Raw genomic sequence first — 7,456 nt, 5'->3', positions numbered from 1 at the left:
AAGACACCACAACAGAATGGTGCTACAGAACGGATTAACAGGTCTTTGAATGAAAGAGTCAGATGTTTACGGTTGAATGTGGGGCTTCCCAAACACTTCTGGGCTGAGGCTGTTAATATGGCGTGTTATCTTATCAATAGATCGCCAAGGACATCATTGGCTGGGAAAGTTGAAGAAGAGGTATGGATTGGCCATGATGTTACTTTTGATCACTTAAGGATTTTTGGTTGTCCTGCTTATGTGCATGTACCTACTGATGAGAGATCCAAACTTGATGCAAAATCAAATGAGTGTATTTTTCTGGGTTACAAGAAATGTGTCAAAGGATTCAAGTTTTAGGATCCATTTACGAAGAAATTGTGATCAGTAGAGATGTTTCCAATTGCAAAATTGAATGAGTGTATTTTTCTGGGTTACAAGAAAGGTGTCAAAGCCTCCGAACATATTGGGTTTTGAAGACTTGGTCTCTTTTGCACTTACTGTTAGCAGTGATGATCTAGTTACTTTTCATGATGCTCTTACTAGTCAGGAAAACGATAAGTGGATGACTGCCATGGTTGAGGAGATGGAGTCTTTGAATCACAATCGCACATGGGAGTTAGTTTGCCTTCCTGAGGGTAAGAAGCATATTGGTTGTAAATGGGTGTATAAGAAGAAACCAGCAGTAACAGAAAAAGAGGGGGAGAAGTTCAAGGCTCGTTTGGTAGCAAAGGTTCTTCACAGCAGAAAAGAGTTGATTACGATGAAATTTTTTCTCCTGTGGTCAGGCACTCTTCAATACGAGCAGTTCTTGCATTGGTGGCTAGTTGGGATTTGCATTTAGAACATATGGATGTGAAAACTGCTTTTTTGCATGGTGATTTAGAGGAGCAGATCTACATGCAGCAGCCTGAAGGTTTCACTCAACCTGGAAACGAGCATTTAGTTTGCAGAATAAAGAAATCTTTGTATGGGTTGAAACAGTCTCCGAGACAATGGTACAAATGGTTTAACTCATATATGATCAAGATTGGCTACAAGCGATGTGAGTATGTTTGTTGTGTCTATGTTAAGATCCTTGATGATGGTTCTTTTATTTTTCTGTTATTGTATGTTGATGATATGTTAATTGCTGCGAAGAACATGGATGATGTTATCGGTTTGAAAACTTTATTGAGTCGGGAATTTGATATGAAAGATTTAGGTGCTGCAAAGAAAATTATTGGAATGGAAATTTGTAGGGACAGAGACTCAAGGAAACTGTGGCTATCTCAACAAGGTTATGTTGAGAAAATGCTAGAAAGGTTTGCGATGAGCAGCGCAAAACCAGTGAGCACTCCATTGGCGAATCACTTTAAGCTCTCATTAGAACAGTGCCCTAAGACAGATAAGGAAGCTGAAGATATGGCAACAGTTTCATATTCTAATGTTGTTGGCTGCTTGATGTATGCAATGGTATGTACTCATCCTGATTTAGCTCATGTTGTTAGTCAAGTTTGTAAGTACATGTCTAAACCTAGTAAGCAACATTGGGAAGTAGTCAAGTGGATCTTTAGGTACTTAAAGGGTATTGTGGGACATGAAATTATTTTTTGTAGTCAGCGGGATAATCCTTTAGTTGTAGGATATATGGATTTAGACTATGGGGGTGACTTGGATAATAGAATATCTACGACATGGTATGTCTTTACTCTTGGTGGAGGGCCTATTTGTTGGAAGTCTATTATTCAATCTGTTGTGGCATTATCTACAACTGAAGCTGAATACATGGAAGTGGCTGAAGCTGAATACATGGAAGTGGCTGAAGCTGTAAAAGAAGCTTTATAGCTTACTGGTTTAGTGAAGGAGTTGGGTGTTCAACAAGGTGGAGTTTAGTTACTTTGTGACAATCAAAGTACTATTCACTTGGCTAAGAATCATGTATATCGTGCTAGAACTAAGCATATTGATGTAAGGTTTCACAAGATCATAGAGTTGGTTGCATCTGGAGAGATTTTGTTTCAGAATGTACATAATGATGAGAATGCCTCTGATATGTTCACCAAGCCAGTTACGACAGACAAGTTCATGCATTGCTTGGACTTGTTGAATGTTTCGAGTTGTTAAAGAAGTAAGGTAACCTAACCCACATTGAATGTTTCCTAAGGGGCAGGATATTCTCCAAGGTGGAGATTTGTTAGGTATGGCTCATAAATATACCGAGAAAGTCTCGTAGTGGGGGTTACGATTATGTGGGTTGGAGGTGCGGGGGCACAGGCCCTATGGTATAGTACAGGGTTATTTTTGTAAATATGTATCAGGGTTTATTTATTATAAAAGGAGATGTAACCTAAACCTATGAGACATTGAATTGAATAAAAATTCTAGCGCCGCCTAAGGCACCGAGGACGTAAGCACATTGCTGAACCTCGTTAAAATTCTTGTGTTCTTTTTATTTTCTTTACCCAATTATTTAACACAACCTTGACGAATGTATCAACTCGTAACTTAAAAGGACTCAACATCTTCCGGTATCAAGTATTATTAAAGAAACTTACTTAAGATTGGGTAAAATTTGGGCAGATGAAGGTGCACAAATAGATGGCCTGATCAACGAAGGGAGAATTTGAGCTCTAGATTTGGAGAAAGCAATGTAAAAAAATCAAACACATGGAACATCAATGTTTGTTCATAATTTTGCCATACTTGATTCTGATTATGTTATCCAAGAACTTATTCAACCACATGATGGAGGTAATTTTTTCACAAACACTGATAATCTAAATAGAAGATAGTGTGATTATAATCGATTTCAAGCTTTTAGATTCTCATGCGCTCACGTTGTCGCTGCATGTATGCATGGTAATGTTGACACATACTCTTATACTAATGACTGTTATAAACTGCTTATTATGCGTAACATATAAAGTTTTGAGTTTAAGTATCTCCCAAACAATGCTTATTGGTTTAGACCAATTATTTATGAAGAATATTTACTAAATCTAGAATTACGAGTGAAGTTGAAGGGTCGACCTAAATCTAGTTATATTCATACTGATATTGATGATCCTCAAAGAGAGTAAGGTCTACCAAAGCTTTGTGGCACAGTAGAGGTGAATGCCACAACTTTATGTGAAGCCACAACTAAAGCATTGTATGTATCTTCCTAAATATCGACTTGGATGATAAAACCTTCATTATTATGTCTAGTTCATGTTTTTAGTTGTATCTTTTTAACTGTGTTTATATACTTCTCTAATTGTTTTATCTTTCACTTTGGGTTTTTTGGATTTTACATTTTTATGTTTGTTTATGTATTTTAAACATCCTTCTTTTCAACTTCCATTTTAATTCATACTTAATCGCAAACTATTCATAAATAACTTTTACTTAATACAATAATTACTTAATATTAAAGACACATTCATACATATATTTAAAACATAAAAATTAATATTTTTTTCATTTATTATTTTAATTATTTTCAACCCTCTCTTCAATTCGTTTACTACATCGGATTGGTAAGTCTGCATATTTGTCTTTCTTCTTCTTTTTCTTCTTCTTCTCAAATTCTATATTTTTTATTTTTATTTTTTCATGTCTCTCTATAAATTCGTTTACTACGTCAGATTGATAAGTTTGCATATTTGGCTTTCTTATTTTTCTTCTTCTCAAATTTTATATTTTTATTTTAATTTTTTCATGTCTCTCTATAAATTGCTTGATACATCGAATTGGTAAGTCTTTATACTTCTTCTTCTTTTTCTTCTCAATTTTCATCTTCTTAGTCTCTTCTTCAACTTTCCTCCTTTGTTTATTTTCCTCAACTATCGACTTTATTATCTACTTCACCCACTCCTCATTTGAAGACGAGCTGGAATCTGAATCATCAAAATTGGAGTTGGGAACCCAATAAGATCGTTTGTCAAATCGTACTCAATATTTCCCCACAAATACGTGATTCAAAATTTTCTCACTTTTCATATAAACACCATCAACTCACCTCTATTTATACAAAAAAAATTGCAATATGACCGAGGGACTCATCACTCCCATATGAAGAGTTCCAATGAAATTTTAAAAAACTTGATTGTTGTCCAACGTTCACCCAACGGATAGGAAGTTTAAATTCCAATGAAACTCGTCACTTCTACATTACGAGTTCCAAGATATTTTTTTAATTACAAATAAAAACAATATTTAAAATGACAAAAAAAATTATTACTTTAATAGAACTCGTCACATGGGTCTGACAAGTTCCAATGAAAAAATTATTAAAATATTGAATTCCACATGACCCAGACTTAGATCCATTAAAATATAATTTTTGAATAAACTTACTATGTGGGCTTGACAAGTTTGCCTTATACTATAGCATTTGTCGTAAATTCTAAAATCTTAAAATTTAAGAATTAAATGAAAAAAGGTAAATAATTATTTTTTACCAAAAGCACATCACAAATTGGCCAAAATCAGCCCAATAATAATAATGCAATAATTATTTATATGTTTCTAGGGTGACTAAAAAAATAATTAACAATCTACTACATTTATTATTATATCTTTGAAACTTGTCACATTAAAATAACGAGTTTTAATAAAATATATTTTTTATTGAAACTTGTTATTTTGATGTGATAGATTTTAAAAAAAATTAAAACTCATCGTACTCACTTATCGAGTTTAAAAAAATTATATTTTTTTAGAATTCATCATTTTCACATTACGAATTCGTGTTTCACTAATAAATATTATAAATCTTAAAATAAACTTTAAGGTTCCTTAAATAAACCCACGGACTGCGAAGAATAATTGTAATTATTTATATGAAAATTATAAATAAAAAACCTAGTATATGTATATTTGCGTAAATTATTCAAAATAATTACTCTACAAAAATAAAGAGGCAAATCCAACTGCCAACACTAGTGTAGCAAGGCCCCACCGTGAAGCCACCGATAGTGTCTCTCTCCCGACTATTGGAATTCGTGGTACCATTGAAGTCGGGGTTGTTGCCGTTCAACAATTGAATCCCTTCGATATCATCGTTCGCCAGTTCCACTTTCCTCATTCTCGAAGAGATCGACGGGTACATAATCGCATCTTCCACCGACGAATGCCTGATCTCATGAACCGCCACTGACTCCAAGTCCACCGCCGTCGCAGCGACGCCCTTGTGACGTTGCCGGTAACAACCCAGTTCTCTTCCCCGTCAAAATGGAGCATCCCGCTTGTTGGAGAAAAAGCGCGCGCCAACGTCCCTAAAATCCCGTCGAATGGCTCGCCGTCTCCGTGGTCTCCGCTGTAAAACCCGATTTTGATGTCCGCGAGGAAGTAAGAATCCGTTTGAGTGAAGGTCATAGGAATAACGGCTGACCATTTCTGGAAGGCGCTCGTGATGATGGCTTCGACTTCGTCGGTTAACTCGTTCCCCGGCAAGAAGCCGTACGTTAAGTCCCGCCGGTTCGAAGGCCAACGCGGCGTTCCGGGAAAGAAAGAGTAATGCGCCATCGTGTGAAAGTGTTCGGTAGTGTGGAACGCCGACGATTTCCCTGAGTTCATGGAAGTCGTACCGTTGATAATATCGGCGTTACTGCACCTCGGCCGTACGATCTGTCGAAGAGTCTGATCGTCGAGTTCACCGGTGACGTTAAGGTTAAAATTCTGCTGATACGTCCTCAAGGCCTTCTCTAGCTCATCGTCGAAATCCTCGGTGAAATTAGACGGTTTGTTGGGCAAGTAACTGAAGTAGTTAAAGTAGTTCTAGAGCTTCGACAAGCCATCCCGTGTTTCTCCGGGCCGGCAACCAGCGAATCCGGTGAACGCATCCCATGCGGCGTTTTAGTGGCGTTGTGGATAATCCACGGCGGAATACCCGTTATATTAATCGGAAAGAATCTGGCTGAAACTGAACCAAAAGAGAGCGAGAAAACACAAATGGCAATCACAAAAACTTGAAACTTCATCTTTTCTAATCCCTGTGCTCTCCCCTCCTTTGAAAAAGAGAAGGTTAAATGGGAGAGAGGTATAGCAGATAAACAAACAAAACCCAAAGTCTAAAAATCTTCAAAGTCGGTCACTTGGAGTTTTTTTATTGGAAGACGATGAATATTGTAATGAGTTTGAATGAGCAACTTGTGGGACTGTTCTAAATGCTCTGATGTTTTCTAGTGTAATTTGAATCGGTAACGGGAAAGGTCAAACTTGAAAGGGGAAAAAGTAATTAAATTTTGGTTGTGGATAGGGATGTAAAATCGGGTAATCACTTATGTTTCAGTTGGATTCTGTCAGATCGGATAAGATCAAATATATGTTAAGTCAGATAATTTGATGTTTCGACTCGAATTAGGTTGGATCCAGGTCATTTTCAGGTTCATTTGACATTAGGTATAGTTCGAGTTCAGGTGGGGTTACTTTCAGTTCGGATCGATGTCAGTTCATGTCAAAATACTTCAGGTTCGGAGCAGTAAAAGACCAGGTTAATTCAGGTTCGAATGGACTTCAGGTGGATCTCGTTCAGATCGGGTCACATCATTGACAGATAAAATTCAGGTTGAATCTCTATCAGATACGGATTGAGTTCAAATCTTTTGGATTAATTATTTTCATCTTTCGCAAACGTTGAATTGTAATTTGTAATTGTATATGATTTAGAGTAAATTACTAAGAATATAAATAATCATGGTTCAATTTTATGAAAAATACAAATTTAAGAACTAAATTGAAAAAATATGAAATTACAAATTAAAATTTAAATAAATTAAACAACACACATTGATAAGGGATCAAATCAAAATAATTTTAAAAAGTGAGGTTGAAATTAATACAAAAAAGAACTAAATTATAACCATTTAAAAAGTTATTGATCAATTAAAAAATATAAATAAGTAATAAGTATAGATCAATTTCATATGCAAATAAAATTTTAAGGACTAAATTGAACAAATATGAAATTACAAATTAAAAATTTAAACAAATTAAACAACATAAAGGGATCAAATCGAAATGATTGTAAAATGTGAAAACAATCTGTAAAATAAACTAAATTGCATTCATTTCAAAAGTTGAGAAAACAAATTGAAACAAGTCAACAATATATATATATATATATATATTATGTATAAACTATATATACCAAGTGTCGAAACCGTTTTTTGGGTGGGTTCGGAATTACGCTTCGACTTAAATAGAATATGTTAGAGTCGCCACCGATCATTTAAAAAATATTTAGGTTGATCGGACACCATCTTACCTAATTTGCGTTTTTACCATAAATATGTCAGATTCGGGAGTCGTTTACAGTCAATGAAGGATTAGCACCCTTGAACTACCCTTTCGGTACCATTTTAATTTATTGGTTGCCTTAATTGCGAAAATTAAAATTAAAATATTCGATTCAAATTGCTCACATTTGATTGGTTAAAGTTTTCCCTAAAATTTAAAAATAAATATTAAATGGTGAAATATATATATATATATATATATAATAAAAAGTTGA

General features: G+C 34.9%; 1 pseudogene; it reads right to left on the bottom strand.

Annotated features, from left to right (window-relative positions):
- Nucleotides 1-4,843: 4,843 nt before the first annotated feature.
- Nucleotides 4,844-5,975, bottom strand: LOC120143887 (annotated as a pseudogene).
- Nucleotides 5,976-7,456: the final 1,481 nt, after the last annotated feature.

This window comes from Hibiscus syriacus, unplaced genomic scaffold (genome assembly GCF_006381635.1).
Source record: "Hibiscus syriacus cultivar Baekdansim isolate YM2019G1 unplaced genomic scaffold, ASM638163v2 tig00110864_pilon, whole genome shotgun sequence".
NCBI classification, from domain to species: Eukaryota; Viridiplantae; Streptophyta; class Magnoliopsida; order Malvales; family Malvaceae; genus Hibiscus; species Hibiscus syriacus.
The sequence above is the reverse complement of the archived record's forward strand: the minus strand, read 5'-3'. Positions and strand labels throughout refer to the sequence as shown.